Raw genomic sequence first — 20,242 nt, forward strand, 5'->3', positions numbered from 1 at the left:
GGAGCAATCCACAATGGAAACTAGCTTTTCTGTCAAATGCTACAAATAATTCTGAAAAGAAAAATTCATAAAATCAATATTATAGCCCCCAGTGCAGACAAGAAACACAAATTTCCTTCAAAATATGGAAATAAAGCAATTGTTCATAACTACTGGAGAACTTAAAATGGTCATTTATATTGAAGCACAATGTGAACTTTAAAAAAAAATTAATCTGATAAAAGACTTCAATGCAAGAGGTTCATACCCAAATGGGTAAGTTTCCAATTTAAAAATGTCCACTGCACCATATACATATCAACAGAAACACAATTAGACATCAAAGCCTTGGTCTCATTAGTGAACAGTTTGAGGAGACAAGTTTAATCTTAGCACCCACTGGATTTCAACAAATGAAAACCCACTATATGTTTTTAAAAAGTTAGACAAGAGCCACAGTCCAATAAACTGCAGTGTACCCTGCAATCTAGATAAGGTCATTTTCAGCCAGTCAATGAGAGAATAGGAGCGCTGCAAAAACTTCCAGGAATTGCAAATGAAAAATATTTCTATCACCCTGATAACTCAAATGCTAAAAGTTCAAAAAAAACCTTAAATAGTGCATGCCATTTCCACAAATTCAGTACTGTGAAGGACGCCGAACACAGCATGGCATTTACCACAGATCAGGCCCTGAACAATATAACCTCAACTTAACAAAATAAACATTTAGTTGAACACTAACCCAATCCATAAACCTGCAATTTCCTCCTCCCCGATGTCAGTACCACTAAAACAAGTGCACCAACAAGGCTTAGAACACAGCATTATTACACAAAGCAGGTGGCTCTGTAAGATTGACAGTTCTGAGATTTACTTACAAATTACACAGAGGCAGAAATACTGAGTGTGAATATTTAAGAAGATGCATTCCTTTAAGGGTTTTTTTCCTCTATACTCCATTTTTTTTGTTCCAGGATACAACAAAAATGTCAAAAATTAATAAGCACGTGGATAAATGCGGGTTAAAGAAAGCCAGCAAGGATTTCTTAAGGGAAAAATCATATTTAAATAACTTGCTGGAGTTTTTTTGAGGAATTAACAGAGAGGGTTGATGACGGCAATGCTGTTGATGTGGTGTACATGGACTTTCAAAAAGCATTTGATACCGTGCCACACAACAGACATGTGAGCAAAGTTACAGCTCATGGAATAAAAGGGACAGTAGCAACATGGATACAAAATTGGCTGAGTGACAGGAAAGAAAGAGCCGTGGTTAATGGATGTTTTTCGGGCTGAAGGAAGGTTTGTAGTGGAGTTCCACAGGGGTCAGTGTTGGGGCCCTTGCTTTTCCTGATATGTATTCATGACCTGGAGCGTGATGTACAGGGCACAATTCCAAAGTTTGCAGGTGATACAAAATTTGGAAGCATTGTGAACTGTGAGGAGGATGGTGTAGAACTCCAAAAGGACATAGACATGTTCGTGGAATGGGCGGACAGGTGGCAGATGAAGTTCAATGCAGAGAAATGTGAAGTGATGCACTTTGGTAGGAAGAACATGGAGAGACAATTTAAAATAAAGGATACAATTCTAAAGGGGGTTCAGGAGCAGAGGTACATATATGCATAAGTCATTGAAGGTGGCAGGACAGGTTGAGAGCGTGGTAAATAAAGCATACAGTATCCTGAACTTTATTAATAGGGGCATAGAGTACAAGAGCAAGGAGGTTATGCTGAACTTATAGAAGATACTAGTTTGGCCTCAGCTAGAGTAGTGTGTTCAGTTCTGGGCTCCGCACTTTAGGAGAGATGTGAGGGCACTGGAGAGAGTGAGTACAGAAAAGATTCACGACAATGGTTCCTGGGATGAGGAACTTCAGTTATGAAGATAGATCGGAGAAGTTAGGATAATTTTCCTTGAAGAGAAGGCGGAGAGATAATTTGATACAGGTATTCAAAATCATGAGCTGTCTGGATAGAGTAGATAGGGAGAAACTGTTCCCACTCATGCAAGGATCAAGAACAAGAGGGCACGGATTTAAGGTAATTGGCAAAAGAAACAATGGCGACATAAGGAAAAACTCTTTCATATAGCAAATGCTTAGGATCTGGAATGCACTGCCATTGAGTGCAGTGGAGGCAGGTTCAATCAAGGCATTTGAAAGGGAATTAGATAGTTACCTGAAAAGGAAGCATGTACAGGGTTATGGGGGGAGGGCGGGGGAATGGCACTAAGTGAATTGCTCTTTCAGAGAGCCAGTGCGGACACGATGGGTCAAATTGCCCTATTCTGTGCTATAACAATTCTGCGATTAAATACCTTCCAGCGTCTTCATCATTTCTTAAACAAAGCATGTTCCAAATATTATAGAAATAAACTCAGGTTGTGAACTGAAAAAGTTAAAAGGCAAAGTCTTGAAGATGTTTGAGTCTGTGAGAAGTTGTTGCCTTGTGAAGTACCCAATACCATATAAAGGAATATTCCTCAAGATTTGCAGTATTTCCTTAACCCCAAGAGGCAGAAAAGAAACCTCAAACATATTTAACAAAATATGCAATGATGAAGCCATGAAAAAGGAGGAAATCTTGTTAAGTGCACAATACTTTAAAAAAAAATTTAAATAAATCTCCAAGGTGATCAATCATGGTTTCTTCCTCATTGAACATCACCTCACACCTCAGAACTTGGATACAGTAAGCACTGAGGAGTGGCCTGATGGCTTTCTCCATCTAGCCTGCTCAGCCAAAATTTGGTGAAAATAACACTGCTAGAGACAACAAATATGACTTTAAGAGCAGCCCAAGATGGAGATGCGCATTACTCAAAGGTTTTCATATATTGGAGGAATAATGTACAATATGTTCAAGAGGTCATTTCGCCAGAATTTAGTTAGAAATAGCAGACCCAATTATAGATCCTCCACACTGTGTAGATTAAGTTTTTTTCCCTATTAGAATGGTGACTGATTGCTCTTGACAGTAGCAAAACAGAATCATTCACTTCCAATTCAAAGCTGAACACTAAAAAAGTAATTTCTTGCTGAAGACTTAGAAATGACTAACAGATGGAATCCAAAGTCAGCTTGATCATTATGGACAACAGAAAAGACTTTGTGTTCAGGAAAACTGGAATGCCCCCTGATCATGGAAGGGATATGGAGGAAGAAATATGCAGACAAATTAGAGAACGGAGGAAAAAAACATGGAATAATAATCATGAGGAATTTCATGACATCAGGTCAAACATGGGCAAGGAAACCTCCTGCTGACCACCACCTACTGGCCACCCTCAGCTGATGAATCAGTACTCCTCCATGTTGAACAGCACTTCAAAGAAGTGGCAAGGGCAGAGAATGTACTCTAGGCAGGGGACTTCAATGCCCATCACCAAGAGTGGCTCGGTAGCACCAATAAGGAAGGCAGAGTGATAGTGTCACTGGACTAGTAATCCAGAGGCCTAGGCATAAGCTCTGGGGGCATGGGTTCGAATTCCACCGCAGCAGATCAAAAAATTGTTGCAGTGCGGAAGGAAGCCATTCGGCCCAGCATGTCCACACTGGCTCTCTGAAAGAGCAATTCCTTCAGTTCCATTCCCCTGCCTTCTCCCCATAACCCTGCACATTCTTCCTCATCATCTAACTGTCCAATTCCCTTTTGAATGTTTCAATTGAACCTGCCTCCACCACACTCTCAAGCAGCACATTCCAGACTCTCTCCAACGCCCTCACGTCTTTCCTAAAGTGCAGCGCCCAGAACTGGACGCAATACTCCAGCTAAGGCTGAACCAGTGCTATACAAGTTCAACATAACTTCCTTGCTCTTGTACTCTACGTCCCTATTAGTAAAGCCCAGGATACTGTATGCTTTATTAACCACTCTCTCAACCTGTCCAGCCATCTTCAATGATTTATGCACATCCTGCACCCCCTTTAGAATTGTATCCTTTATTTTATATTGTCTCTCCATGTTCTTCCTACCAAAATGAATCACTTCACATTTCTCTGCATTGAACTTCATCTGCCATCTGTCTGCCCACTCCACCAACTTGTCTATGTCCTTTTAAGTTCTACACTATCCTCCTCACAGTTCACAATGCTTCCAAATTTTGTATCATCTGCAAACTTTGGAATTGTGCCCTGTACATCACGCTCTAGGTCATGAATACATATCAGGAAAAGCAAGGGCCCCAACACTGACCCCTGGGGAACTCCACTACAAACCTTCCTTCAGCCCAAAAAACATCCATTAATCACCACTTTTTGTTTCCCGTTACTCAGCCAATTTCGTATCCATGTTGCTACCGTCCCTTTTATTCCATGAGCAATAACCTTGCTCACAGGTCTGTTGTGTGGTACTGCATCAAATGCCTTTTGAAAGTCCATATACACCACATCAACAGCATTGCCCTCATCAACCCTCTCTGTCACCTCCACAAAACACTTCCGTAAGTTAGTTAAATATGATTTTCCCTTAAGAAATCCATGCTAGCTTTCCTTAATTAACTTGCATTTGTCTATGTGACTATTGATTTTGTCCCAAATTATTTTTGAGAGGTTTTCGCAGCACCGAAGTTAAACTGACTGGCCTGTAGTTGCTGGACTTATCTTTACACCCTTTTTTGAACAAGGGTGTAATGCTTGCAATTCTCCAGCCCTCTAGCACCTCCCCCAAGTCTAAGGAAGACTGAAAGATTAAGGCCAGTGCCTCTGAGATTTCCACCCTCAGTTGCCTCAGTATCCTTGGATGCCTCTCATCTGGTCCCAGTGCTTTATCCACTTTAAGTACAGACAGCCTATCTAATACTTCCTCTTTATCAATTTTAAACCCCTCTCCTGTCTGACTGGCCTCCACTTTCAACATTGCATCAGTCTTTACCAAGGAAGAAGATGCAACCTAGGCAAAGTATTCATTTCATACCTCAGCTATGCCCTCTGCCTCCATGTGTAAATCCCCTTTCTGGTCCCTACTCAGCCCCGCTCCTCCTTTTACCACCTTTTTATTATTGATATGCCTGGAGAAAACTGTGGGATTTCCTTTAATGCTAGCTGCCAGTCTCTTTTCCTGGTCTCTCTTTGCTTCGCTTATTTGCTTTTTCACTTTCCCTCTGGACCTTCTATATTCAGCCTGGTCCTCAATAGTATTTTCTACCTGACATCTGTCATAAGCACACTTTTCCTTCTTTATCTTAATCTCTACCTCTTTTGTCATCAGGGAGCCGTGGATTTGTTTGCCCTACTTTTCCCCTTCGAGGGAACATACCTTGACTGTGCCCAAACTATCTCTTCTTTGAAGGTTGCCGGTTTTCCTGCCAGCTTCTGACTCCAATCTATTCGCCCCAGCTCCATTTTTACCCCCACTCAAGTTGGCCTTCCCCCAGTTAATTATTCTTATCCTGGACTGCTCTTTGTCCTTTTCCATAGTCAGTCTAAACCTTGTGATACAATGACCACTGTCCCCTAAATGCTCTCCTGATACTTGCTCCAATTGGCCCACCTCATTTCCAAAAAGCAGGTCAAGCAATGCCTCCTTTCTCATTGGACTAGCAACATACTGTTGTAGAAAATTTTCCTGAACACACTCTAGGATCTCTTGCCCCTCACTGCCCTTTACACTACTATTATCCCAGTCAATGTTTGGATAATTAAAGTCTGCATTATAACTACCCGATAATTATTGCACCACTCTGCAATTTCCTTGCAAATTTGTCCTCCCCACTAGCTGGTGGCATATAGATAACACCAAGCAATGTAACAGCACCTTTTCTCTTTCCTTGGCTCTAGCCAAATTGATTCTGTCCTCGACCCCTCTGGGACATCTTTTTCTCCAGCACTGCAATGCTTTCCTTAATCAATATCGCCACCCCTCCCCCTTTTTCCCTTTCCTATCTTTCCTGAACAGCTTACATCCAGGAATACTTAACACCCAGTCCTGCCCTTCTTTGAGCCAGGTCTCTGTTATAGCCATATCATCATACTTCCACATGGCAATCTGCGCCTGTACCTCACCAATCTTATGAACTGCACTCCGTACATTCACATATATGCACATTAACCCTGATTCAGACTTTATTACTTTTTCCCTTACTCCGACCCTACCTAATAACTTACTTTTCCCTACTTTCATGCTATCTATCTCGCACAGTATTCTGTGCACCATGGTATTCCTCTGATACTTCCACCTGGTTCCCACACCCCTGACAAGTTACCAGTTTTGCTTCCCTCCATTCTGAGCACCCTCTCAGGTTCCCATCCCCGTCAATCTAGTTTAAACCCTCCCCAGCAGCACTAGCAAATCTCCCGACGAGGATATTCGTCCCAGTCCTGCTAAGATGCAACCTGTCCATTTTGTACAGGTCCCACCGGCCCCAGAACCGGCCCCAATGTCTCAGAAATCTGATGCCTTCTTTCCTACACCAGTTCTCCAACCACGTGTTCAAATCAGTCAATTCTCCTATTCCTATGCTACTTGCACGTGGGACTGGGAGTAATCCTGAGATTACTGAACAACAAAGAACAGTACAGCACAGGAACAGGCCATTCGGCCCTCCAAGCCTGCGCCGATCTTGATGCCTGCCGAAACTAAAACCTTCTGCACTTCCGGGGACCGTATCCCTCTATTCCCATCCTATTCATATATTTGTCAAGATGCCTCTTAAATGTCGCTATCGTACCTGCTTCCACCATCTCCCCGGCAGCAAGTTCCAGGCACTCACCACCCTCTGTGTAAAGAACTTGCCTCGCACATCCCCTCTAAACTTTGCCCCTCTCACCTTAAACCTATGTCCCCTAGTAACTGACTCTTCCACACTGGGAAAAAGCTACTGACTATCCACACTGTCCATGCCACTCATAACTTTGTAAACCTCGATCATGTCGCCCCTCCACCTCCGTCGTTCCAGTGAAAACAATCCGAGTTTATCCAACCTCTCCTCATAGCTAATGCCCTCCAGACCAGGCAACATCCTGGTAAACCTCTTCTGTACCCTCTCCAAAGCCTCCACGTCCTTCTGGTAGTGTGGCGACCAGAATTGCACGCAATATTCTAAGTGTGGCCTAACTAAAGTTCTGTACTGCTGCAGCATGACTTGCCTATTTTTATACTCTATGCCCCGACCAATGAAGGCAAGCATGCCGTATGCCTTCTTGACTACCTTATCCACCTGCGTTGCCACTTTGTGACCTGTGGAACTGTACGCCCAGATCTCTCTGCCTGTCAATACTCCTAAGGGTTCTGCCATTTACTGTATACCTCCCACCTGTATTAGACCTTCCAAAATGCATTACCTCACATTTGTCCGGAATAAACTCCATCTTCCATTTCTCCGCCCAAGTCTCCAACCGATCTATATCCTGCTGTATCCTCTGACAACCCTCATCACTGTCCGCAACTCCACCAACCTTTGTGTCGTCCGCAAACTTACTAATCAGACCAGCTACATTTTCCTCCAAATCATTTATATATACTACAAACAGCAACGGTCCCAGCACTGATCCCTACGGAACACCACTAGTCACATCCCTCCATTCAGAAAAGCACCCTTCCATTGCTACCCTCTGTCTTCTATGACAGAGCCAGTTCTGTATCCATCTTGCCAGCTCACCTCTGATCCCGTGTGACTTCACCTTTTGTACCAGTCTGCCATGCGGGACCTTGTCAAAGGCTTTACTAAAGTCCATATAGACAACATCCACTGCCCTTCCTTCATCAATCATCTTCGTCACTTCCTCAAAAAACTCAAATTACTAAGACACGACCTCCCCTTCACAAAACCATGCTGCCTCTCGCTGATAAGTCCATTTGGTTCCAAATGGGAATAAATCCTGTCCCGAAGAATCCTCTCTAATAATTTCCCTGCCACTGACGTAAGGCTCACCGGCCTATAATTTCCTGGATTATCCTTGCTACCCTTCTTAAACAAAGGAACAACATTGGCTATTCTCCAGTCCTCTGGGACCTCACCTGTAGCCAATGAGGATGCAAAGATTTCTGTCAAGGTCCCAGCAATTTCTTCCCTTGCCTCCCTCAGTATTCTGGGGTAGATCCCATCAGGCCCTGGGGACTTATCTACCTTAATGCTTTGCAAGACACCCAACACCACCTCCTTTTTGATAATGAGATGACTGAGACTATCTGCACTCCCTTCCCTAGGTTCATCATCCACCAAGTCCTTCTCCTTGGTGAATACTGATGCAAAGTACTCATTTAGTACCTCGCCCATTTCCTCTGGCTCCACACATAGATACCCTTCTCTGTCCTTGAGTGGGCCAACCCTTTCCCTAGTTACCCTCTTGCTCTTTATATATGTATAAAAACTCTTGGGATTTTCCTTAATCCTGTTTGCCAATGACTTCTCATAACCCCTTTTAGCCCTCCTGACTCCTTGCTTAGGTTCCTTCCTACTGTCTTTATATTCCTCAAGGGATTAGTCTGTTCCTAGCCTTCCAGCCCTTACAAATGCTTCCTTTTTCTTTTTGACGAGGTTCACAATATCCCGCGTTATCCAAGGTTCCCAAAACTTGCCAAACCTATCCTTCTTCCTCACAGGAACATGCTGGTCCTGGATTCGAATCAACTGACGTTTGAAAGACTCCCACATGTCAGATGTTGATTTACCCTCAAACAGCCACCCCCAATCTAAATTCTTCAGTTCCTGCCTAATATTGTTATAATTAGCCTTCCCCCAATTTAGCACCTTCACCCGAGGACTACTCCTATCCTTATCCACAAGTACCTTAAAACTTATGGAATTATGGTCACTGTTCCCGAAATGCTCCCCTACTGAAACTTCGACCACCTGGCTGGGCTCATTCCCCAATACCAGGTCCAGTACGGCCCCATCCCTAGTTGGACTATCTACGTATTGTTTCAAGAAGCCCTCCTGGATGCTCCTTACAAATTCTGCCCCATCCAAGCCCCTAGCACTAAGTGAGTCCCAGTCAATATAGGGGAAGTTAAAATCACCCACCACTACAACCCTGCTACCTTTACATCTTTCCAAAATCTGTCTACATATCTGCTCCTCTACCTCCCGCTGGCTGTTGGGAGGCCTGTAGTAAACCCCCAACATCGTGACTGCACCCTTCCTATTCTTGAGCTCCACCCATATTGCCTCGCTGCATGACCCCTCCGAGGTGTCCTCCCGCAGTACAGCTGTGATAATCTCCTTAACCAGTAATGCAACTCCCCCACCCCTTTTACATCTCCCTCTATCCCGCCTGAAGCTTCTAAATCCTGGAACATTTAGCTGCCAATCCTGTCCTTCCCTCAACCAAGTCTCTGTAATAGCAACATCATATTTCCAAGTACCAATCCAAGCTCTAAGTTCATCTGCCTTACCTGTCATACTTCTTGCATTGAAACAAATGCACTTCAGACCACCAGTCCAGCTGTGCTCCGCAACATCTCCCTGCCTGCTCTTCCTCCTATTCTTACTGGCCTTATTTACTAGTTCCCCTTCTTTTATTTCATTTGCTGTCCTACTGCTCTGGTTCCCACCCCCCTGCCACACTAGTTTAAACCCTCCCGAGTGACGCGAGCAAACCTCACAGCCAGGATATTTGTGCCCCTCCAGTTTAGATGCAACCCCTCCTTCTTGTACAGGTCCCATCTGTCCCTGAAGACAGCCCAATGGTCCAGGTATCTGAAACCCTCCCTTCTACACCAGCTGTTCAGCCACGTGTTTAGCTGCACTATCTTCCTATTTCTAGCCTCACTGGCATGTGGCACAGGGTGTAATCCCGAGATTACAACCCTAGAGGTTCTGTCTTTTAACTTTCTACCTAACTCCCTAAACTCCCCCTGCAGGACCTCATCACTCTTCCTGCCTATGTCATTGGTACCGATGTGTACCACAACCTCTGGCTGTTCAGCCTCCCCCTTCAGAATGCCCCCTGGCCGTTCAGAGACATCCTTGACCCTGGCACCAGGGAGGCAACATACCATCCTGGAGTCCCTTTCACGTCCACAGAAGCGCCTATCTGTGCCCCTGACTATAGAGTCCCCGATAACTATTGCTCTTCTGCGCTTTGTCCCTCCCTGCTGAACAACAGTGCCAGCCGTGGTGCCACTGCTCTGGCTGCTGCTGTTTTCCCCTGATGGGCCAACCCCCCCCCAACAGTATCCAAAACGGTATACTTGTTAGAGAGGGGGATAGCCACAGGGGATTCCTGCACTGACTGCCTGCCCCTTCTAGCAGTCACCCATCTATCTGCCTGCACCTTGGGTGTAACCACTTCTCTAAAACTCCTGTCTATGACACTTTCTGCCACCTGCATGCTCCTAAGTGCATCCAGTTGCCGCTCCAACCTATCCATGCGATCTGTGAGGAGCTGCAACTGGGTACATTTCCTGCAGATGTAGTCGCCCGGAACGCAGGAAGCGTCACGGACCTCCCACATCTCACAGCTGAAGCACTTCACCCCTCAAACTGTCATTTCTAGCACTAATTAGTTAATTAATATATAATAAATAAATACTTATTAAATCCTTACTAAATTGTTATAATTAACGATATGGTCCCTAGTGCTAGATTCCTACTATAAATATCAAATGCTAACTAAATACAGTAATCTCCTCCCTCTGGTTTAGTTACTCTACTTATTAATTAGTTAATTAGGGTTTTAATCAATTTTTATCAATGTTTTATTTTCAAATTCAGTACAAATTCCCTACCAGCCAATCACGTCATAGCTTTCCTGTGACGTCACTTTTCAGTTTTTTTTTCCAGAGTTAAGTTTTTATACTTACCGGTCTGGAACTCCGCCTTCAGAGTCTTCTCCGTGAATGTAGGCCGCGAATCCCCGAGGTAAGTTTTTATACTTACAGGTCCGGAACTCCGCCCGAGTCTTCTCCGTGAATAGACAGAGCTAAGCAATCCCATAACTGACAGATCAGATCAAAGCTCTGCAGTGCTGCCACATCCAGTTGTGAATGGTGGCGGACAATTAAACAACTGACAGGAGGAGGAGGAGGCTTCACAAATATCCCCATCCTCAATGATAGGGGAGCCCAACACATCACGGCAAAAGACAAGGTTGAAGCATTCACACCATCTTCAGCCAGAAGTGCCAAGTGGATGATTCATCTCGGCCTCCTCCTGAGGATCCCAGCAACACCATTACCAGGCTTCAGCCAATCTGATTCACTCCATGTGATATCGTGTTAGCCTCTGCAGTATCCAGACCCTATGGGCCCTCATAACATTCCGGCAATAGTACTAAAGACTTGCGCTCGAGAACTAGCCACGCCCCTAGCCAAGCTGTTCCAATTCAGCTACAACATTGGCATCTACCCGACAATGTGGAAAATTGCCCAAGTGCATCCTGTACACAAAAAGCAGATTAAAACTAACCCGGCCAATTACTGCCAGATCAGTCTACTCTCAATCATCAGCAAAGTGATGGAAGGGGTTGTCGACAGTGCTATCAAGTGGCACTTGCTCAGCTGTTCCAGTACAGCTACAACACTGGCATCTACCTGACAATGTGGAAAATTGCCCAGATATGTGATGTCCACAAAAGGCAGGACAAATCCAATCCAGCCAATTATCACTTTATCAGTCTACTCTCGATCATCAGGAAAGTGATGCCATTGCAGTGCTATCAAGCGCCACTTAAACAGAAAAGCCTGCTCACCGATGTTCAGTTTGGGTTCCGCCAGGGCCGCTCGGCTCCTGATGTCATTACAGCCTTGGTCTAAACATGGACAAAAGAAATGAACTCAAGAGGGGCGGTGAGAGTGATTGCCCTGGATATCAAGGCAGCATTTGACAGTGCAGCATCAAGGAGCCCTAGTTAACTGAAGTCAATGGGAATAAAGGGGAAAACTCTCTACTGGTTGAAATCATGCCCAGCACAGAATGAGATGGCTGAGGTTGCTGGAGGTCAATCATCTCAGTCCCAAGACACAGCTGCAGGAGTTCCACAGGGTAGTGTCCTAGGCCCAACCATCTTCAGTTCCTCCATCATGAGGTCAGAAGCGGGGATGTTCACTGATGATTGCACAGTGTTCAGTACCATTCGCAACTCCTCAGATACTGAAGCAGTTCGTGTCCCTTTGCAGCAAGACTTGGACAATATCCAGGCTTCAGCTTCTAAGTGGTAAGCAACATTCGTGCCACACAAGTGCCAGGCAATGACCATCTCCATAATAGAGAATGTAACGATTTCCCCTTGGCATTCAATGGCAATACCATCACTGAATCCCCCACTATCAATCCTAAGGGTTACCACTGACCAGAAACTGAACTGGACCAGCCACATAAATACTGTGACTATAAAAGCAGGTCAGCGGCTTGGAATTCTGCAGCGAGTAACTCACCACCTGACTGCCCAAAGCCGATCCACCATCAACAAGGCACAAGTCAGGAGCATGATGGAATACTCTCCATTTGTCTGGATGGCTGCAGCTCCAACACTCAGGAAGCTCGACACCATCCACAACAAAGCAGCCCGCTTGATTGGCACTCCATCCACCACCTTAAACGATCACTCCCTCCACCATCAACGCACAATGGCAGCTGTGTGTAACATATACAAGTTGCACTGCAACACACTGCGCCTCCTTTGACAGCATCTTCCAAACCGCGACCTCTTCCACCTAGAAGGACAAGGACAGCAGACACATGGGAATGCCACCACCTGCAAGTTCCCCTCCAAGTCGCATATCATCCTGACTTGGAAATATATCACTGTTTCTTCCACATCACTGAATCAAAATCCTGGAACTCCGTCCCTAGCAGCACTGTAGGTGTAGCCACACTAGATGGACTACAGCAGTTCAAGAAGGCAGCTCACCACCACCTTCTCAAGGGCAATTAGGGATGAGCAAGAAATGCTGGCCTTGCCGGCGACACCCACATCCCATAAAAGAATAAAAACTACCCTGATATTAAGTGGACAGAAGAGGTAGGTAAAGGGATGAGGGAATGGAAGTAAAGTAAGGGGACCAACTTGGTAATAGTGACCATAATTTAATATACTTTTAATAGAGAACGACAGAAGTATGACTAATACCTGCTTTAATAGATTGGAGTAAAGCTGATGTTGAGGGGCTGAGAATAGAATTTGGGAAAATGGGCAACAATTTTGGCTGACAATGATGTAGAACAACAATGGAAAACATTTAAAATGGTGTTCAACGGCATGCAGGAAAAAATATATTCCTGCTAAAAGGAAAGAACAAACTAAACACCAATGAGACTTAATAGGTGAAAAAAGGCATTAAGTATACAGACTGCAGAGGAGTGCATGATAAGAGAGAATACAAAGAGATTAGGAGCGAAGTCAAAAAACTAGTAAGGCAGAGAGGAGCTATGAAATTAAATTATCAAAGAATATTTTACAGGCACATCAATGAAAAAGGTGGCTATGATGGGAGATAGGATAATAGTACAGGTAACAACAGTGAGATGGCAGAAATATTAAACAATTATTTTGCTTCGATGTTTACTCGGGAGTTAGAACAGGTAGACACGACACCGAACAATGAGATGAGCAAGAAGATAAGTTCATTTAAAATTTTAAAAAGGATGTATCGAATGAACAAATCAAACTCAGAAGAGGATAAAGTCCTTGGTCTGGATGGATTGCAGCCACATATTTTAAAAGATTCTGGGGAAGAGATAGCAAAGGCATTACTGCATATATTTAATAATTCGTTAGAAAAATGTGTAGTGCCAGAACACTGGCAGATAACTAATGTAATTCCTATGTTTAAGAAGGGGGACAGAACAGCCCAGGGAATTACAGACCAGTCAGTTTAACATCAGTGGTTGGAAAAATGGAATCTCTACGAAACAGGAGAACAGAAGAACATCCAGAAAAGAAAAATAAAATAATGAATAGGCGACAGAGATTTCAAAAGGGAAAATTTTGTTTGACCAACCTTATTGAATTCTTTCAGGAGGTGAGAGAGAGAGTAGACAATGTTCCCGCAGTAGATGTAATTTATCTGCATTTTCAAAAGGCCTTTGATAAGGTGCCCCATAACAGACTAATGAATAAAGTCAGAGAATATGGAGGCAGGGGATAAGTGACAGAATGAATTGCTTGTTTGCTTTAAGACAGAAAGCAGAGAGTGGGAGCAAAGGACAGTTATTCACAGTGGCAGAAGTTCGGAAGTGGTGTTCCACAAGGATCAGTGCTGGGACCACTGCTGTTTACAATTCACATCAACAATTTGAACTTTGGAATCAAAAACACAATTTCTAAATATGCGGATGACACCAAATTAGGAGGGATAGTCAGAACTCAGTTCCGATGAAAGGTGACAGACCTAAAACGTTAACTCTGCTTCTCTCTCCACAGATGCTGCCAGACCCGCTGAGTATTTCCAGCACTTTGTTTTTAAATGTAAGGTAACACATTTTTGTACAAAGAATAGGGAGGTCATTTATTACTTGAAAGGTGCAAGTGTAGGTGAGGTAGAGAACAAAGGGATTTTAGAGCAGAAATGCACCAATCATTAAAAGTTGCACTACAGGTTAGCAAGGCCATAAAAAAAGCAAACCAAGCACTAGGCTTTATTTCTAGAGGGCAGGAATTGAAAAGTAGGGAGGTTGAGCTAAACCTCTATCGAACCTTGGTTAGACCACACAGAGTATTGCATGCAGTTCTGGTCGCCATATTATAGAAAGGATAATGAGGCGCTACAGAGGGTGCAGAGAAGATTTACAAGGACGATACCAGAAATGCATGGGTATACATATCAGGAAAGGATTGACAGGCTGGGTCTCTTTTCTCTTGAAAAAAGGCGGCTGAGGGGTGACCTTTTGGGATCTTTAAAATTATGACGGTTTTGATAGAGTGGATAGAGAGAATATTTCCTCTTATGGACAAGAGCATAACTAAAGGCCATCAATATAAGACAGTCACCAAGAAATCTAATAGGGAATTCAGAAGAAGCTTCTTTACCCAAAAAGTGATGGGAATGTGAAACTCACTATCACAGGATTGATTGAAGTGATTAGCATAGATGCATTTAAGAAGCTAGACAAGCATATGAGGGAGAAGGGAACAGAGGGTTAGGATGGCAGATTTAGGATGAGGAAAGATAGGAGGAGGCTCGAGTGGAGCTAAAATGCTGGCACGGACCGTTTGGGCCATAGGCCTATTTCTGTACCGTATATTCTATGTAATCCTATGTAAAGGGATCGTACCAAATGAGGAAGCAACTGATTAAAATCCTCCCAAGAGAAAAGGTGATAATCACTTAAATAATGTCTACGCATTGACCAAATTTTGTTTCAAATTCAGCAAATACTGAAGATATGCCGGAGTGGGGCAAGAGAGGAGGAGGCTGCGATCAATATCGGGGTGCATGAAGTTGCCCTGTTCGAGATGGGGAAAGTTAGGGCTTGGGAGGCCAAAGGCTTCCTAGTGAGGCCAGGGAGACACTCCTTCTGGCCCACAAAGCGCTTAAAACCAGGCAAAGTTCTGAACTTACCTGGGAATCTTGACTAGTTGGTTCCTCCTGCCCCGTTGCTGCTGCTCAGCAGCAGATGGCGCAGGACTCCCCATTTCTGGTTAAAAATAAGTCATGGCACTGATGATATCATCAGGTTGAGACTTTCACCCTTGCCTACTTTTACTGGGAGCATCATCCAGTACCTGAATCATCATCTTAAACATTATGGTGGCGGGAAATGGGGTTGGTTTGCTCAATTTTGATATTTCAGACCCCATTTATCCCGCTTATCAGGGGAGCAGGAGCGGAATTATGACCGAGGCCAAAGTATCAAATGATAGTAACAGCACCCACTAAACCATATTCTGGTATGACCCAGCATCTTTACAAGAGGGGCAAATTAAAACAATGAAATGAAGGTTTTTTTTTTAAAGCTGCCACAATAGAGGTCTTTTAGCAGATGGAAACAAAGAATGTCTCAGCGCTGACATGGAATAAAGAATTTCACATCATCCCAAGAGGTGCCTCTATATAGTGCAAGGAAGAAAATTCAGGAGACATCCCAACATTATACAGCCAAATCAAAGATGTCAAAGGTGCTGCATTTCATGATTCCCCTCTTGACAACAGGGGTTTCATCCTGCAATACACAGAGATTGAACAAAAACAAATGTTAGTTTTTCAGCAGCTTAGCCTTCTGGTTCTCTTCAAATCACTAAGAATGAAACAACCATGATTCAGTAAAGTAATACTGTAATCAATCTGAAGATATGCCGTTGATGCATGTCGGTGTGATGGATTTGTAGAATATTACTATTAAAGCTTTTAGGGAACACTTCAAGCAAACTTTAAGGTACTTACATTGTCAAAATCACAATTTCGTCTAACGGAAAAGACAGGTGGTGCAGGTGTCCCTATCACTCCAATGGAAGTAGATCTGCAGCAGGTACAAATTCCTAAGAAGAATCTAATTAATTTTTAACCTTATTTAAAAAGCATCTGGCCAGCAAAGAAGTTACATGGCTAATTCATGTCGTTATTCTCACCTATCAGCAAAAACCTGCTTTGAAGATTAATTAAAGGTTATTTTAAATGCCCTGACCCATGTGGACAGCATGAATTTTAGCAATTTTTAGATTAGTGATAAAACCAATACATATGAGAAAGCTTGTAGTGAATAGGTAGTTGCAGAATACTAAGATAGTTAACTAATTTCTTTACACAATCTGTGATCTAAGATATTCAGGTAGAAGAACAGTAACTTGCTCTAGATAAAGCACAGCATACCAGAAATAGAGTAATTGAGTGCATTCCCCTGCGCCCAGCTCTCTATTTTCCCGTGCTTTTTCCACTACGAAACACATTTATTTCAGTAAATTAGAATGCCTGTACTGAGAGCACATTTTATTGTAGTTAGCTGCACAATTGCATTTCAAGTTTTGCTGCAGTGGTCATTAACAGGTACTCGAATACAACAAAATCTAACTAAACACAATTAATTCTGGGGATGCTGACCTTTATACAGCTTGCGTTATTCCTTCAGTTATGTTAAATTTCAAATCTTTTGTATATTCTTTATACAACATAAACCAAATCGTCCTCCAGTTTTTTTTTCCAATCAGAAGTAGAAATTGAAAGTACAACCACACAAACGGTATTCTGCAAACTTCATTTAGGATGTAATATTTACATTATCAAGTTGGGAAAAAAAACAACTGGATAGAAAAAGATAAACTGATTGCAATCTGCAGTACTTGGAAAATCTCAATAATTAGTTGCCTGTTCTTTAAAGGACAAACTTTATAAGGATAGATCAAGGAATGGAGGAGTGTATGAAAAGTGGAAAGCGGAGAAAAACTGTTAGCGCCATCCTAGAGCCACTGGATCTTGAGAACAGAGTCATAGGAAAGGACTAAGCCACTCAACCCTCGAGCCTGTTCTACTCTTCAATGACTTCATAAAGTCAGTTATACAGCACAGAAACAGGCCCATTGGCCCATCGTCTCTGTGCCGGCCATACAGCACTCACCTATTCTAATCCCATATTCCTGCACTTGGCCCGTAGCTCTGTATGCTATGGCCTTTCAAGTGCTCATCTAAATACTTCCTAAATGTTGTGAGGGTTCCTGCCTCCACAACCTCTTCAGGCAGTGCATTCCAGATTCCAACCACCCTCTGGGTGAAAAAATGTTTCCTCAAATTTCCCCTAAACCTCCTGCCCCTTACCCTAAATCGATGCCCCCTGGTTCTTGACCCCTCTGCTAAGGGAAAAAGTTTCCTCGTATCTAACTTATCAATGCCCCTCGTAATCTTGTACACCTCAATCATGTCCCCCCTCAGCCTTCTCTGCTCCAAGGAAAACAACCCTAGATAGTGAAGGGGACTGTCAGAGAATACAGCAGAATATAGATAGATTGGAGAATTGGGCAGAGAAATGGCAGATGGAGTTCAATCAGGGCAAATGCGAGGTGATGCATTTTGGAAGATCCAATTCAAGAGTGAACTATACAGTAAATGGAAAAGTCCTGGGGAAAATTGACGTACAGACAGATTTGGGTGTTCAGGTCCATTGTTCCCTGAAGGTGGCAACGCAGGTCAATAGAGTGGTCAAGAAGGCATACGGCATGCTTTCCTTCATCGGATGGGGTATTGAGTACAAGAGTTGGCAGGTCATGTTACAGTTGTATCGGACTTTGGTTCGGCCACATTTGGAATACTGCGTGCAGTTCTGGTCGCCACATTACCAAAAGGATGTGGATGCTTTGGAGAGGGTGCAGAGGAGGTTCACCAGGATGTTGCCTGGTATGGAGGGCGCTCGCTATGAAGAGAGGTTGAGCAGATTAGGATTATTTTCATTAGAAAGACGGAGGTTGAGGGGGGACCTGATTGAGGTGTACAAAATCATGAGAGGTATAGACAGGCTGGATAGCAAGAAGCTTTTTCCCCAGAGTGGGGGATTCAATTACTAGGGGTCACGAGTTCAAAGTGAGAGGGGAAAAGTTTAGGGGGGATATGCGTGGTAAGTTCTTTACGCAGAGGGTGGTGGGTGCCTGGAATGCGTTGCCAGCGGAGGTGGTAGACGCAGGCACGATAGCGTCTTTTAAGATGTATCTAGACAGATACATGAATGGGCAGGAAGCAAAGAGATACAGACCCTTAGAAAATAGGCGACATGTTTAGATAGAGGATCTGGATCGGCGCAGGCTTGGAGGGCCGAAGGGCCTGTTCCTGTGCTGTGGTTTTCTTTGTTCTTTGTTTTCTTTGTTCTTTTCAGTCTCTCTTCATTGCTGAAATGCTCCAGCCCAGGCAACATCCTGGTGACTCTCCTCTGCACCCACTCCAGTGCAATCACATCCTTCCTATAGTGTGGTGACCAGAACTGTACACAGTACTCCAGCTGTGGCCTAACTAGCATTTTATATAGCTCCATCATAACCTTCCTGTTCTTATATTCTATGCCTCGGCTAATAAAGGCAAGTATAGTATGGCTGACCTGAATCTCAATTTCATTTACCTGCCTTTGTCTGTATCCCTTGAGATCCAAACTGAACAAAAATCCATCGATCTCAGTCTTAAAATTTCAATTGACACAGCATATACATTCTTTTCAGGGAGCAAGTTCCAGATTTCCACTACCCTTTACATGCCAAGTGCTTCCTGATTTCACTCCTAAATAACCTTACTTTATTTTGTTAAGATTATGCCCTCTGGTTCTGGATCCCCACCAGAAGAAATTAGTTTTTCGGTATCTACTCGGTCAAATCCATTAATTATTTCGAAAGCCTCAATTAGATCACCCACAACCCTTTAAACTCAAGGGAACACAAGCCAAGTTTATACAATCCATCACCACAATTTATCCCTTTAAGCTCTGGTCATCATTCTGGTGAATCTTCGCTGTATTCCTTCCATAGTCAATATAGCGTTCCTGATATCCGGTACCTAAAACTGAATGCAGAACTCCAGATGGTGTCTGACCAAGGCGCTGTACAACCGATCAACTTGAGATGAAGGCCCACATTCCTTTTGTCTTTTTGATTACCTTTTATACCTGTCCATTAGCTTTTCGTGATTTATGTATGTGGATTCCCAAATCTGTTTCTCCACAGTTCTGAAAGCCTCACCACTAGGGAAATATTCCAATTGGTCCTTCTCCGATCCAATGTGAATGGACCTTATATTTCCTTCCACTGAATTCCATATGAGAGCCCTGCACATCTAACAGCATAATAGATAAACTTGCCAGATTTGCCTGTGTCGGTGGAGAAAACTCCATAAAAAATGGCTCTTTCCAAGCCCTGCCTGAAAAAATATGGCATGCTTATCTTGGGTGTTATCGCCAGCTGTGTAAGATCCATACACTTGCAGTTGACAACAATTGCAGAATACAAAAGTGGCTCTTCTTGAGTGCATAGTGACGAATGAGTCCCAGTTGAACAAAAATATAGACACAGAATTAGAACAGCACATGAATTTTATAGACCTGAGTCCTGTACTTTTGTCAATTTATATGACTGTTGTAGATGGCTAAAACAGAGCCCCACAAGAGAAAGGTAGGGATTGGAGAGTCAATATCAATGGGAAGCTTCATCATTGATAAGCCATGGGGATGAAATAAAACAGAAACATAACAAATTATTGCAGTATAAAATGGGGAAGCAACAGTCATCTTCAGAGTATCTCTGAAATGCTTTTTAGACAGCTATTGATCATTTCTTTCTCCTTAAAATCCGGCAAAGATGGCTGTAATTAAAAACACTTTTAATGTGTTAACCTCCATCCCATTTAGTTCCTAGGATGTTTTCTTTAAATTGTTCTTATTAGTCCTTTCAGTGAGGTCTGTAATCAAACTTAGA

General features: G+C 43.3%; 1 protein-coding gene across 3 annotated transcripts in view; it reads right to left on the reverse strand.

Annotated features, from left to right (window-relative positions):
* Positions 1 to 20,242, reverse strand: part of rbm33a (RNA binding motif protein 33a) — a 236,255-nt gene that overhangs the window by 189,465 nt on the left and 26,548 nt on the right. The gene's annotated exons all lie outside the window — the stretch shown is intronic.

This window comes from Heterodontus francisci, chromosome 2, assembly GCF_036365525.1.
Source record: "Heterodontus francisci isolate sHetFra1 chromosome 2, sHetFra1.hap1, whole genome shotgun sequence".
Classification (NCBI taxonomy): Eukaryota; Metazoa; Chordata; class Chondrichthyes; order Heterodontiformes; family Heterodontidae; genus Heterodontus; species Heterodontus francisci.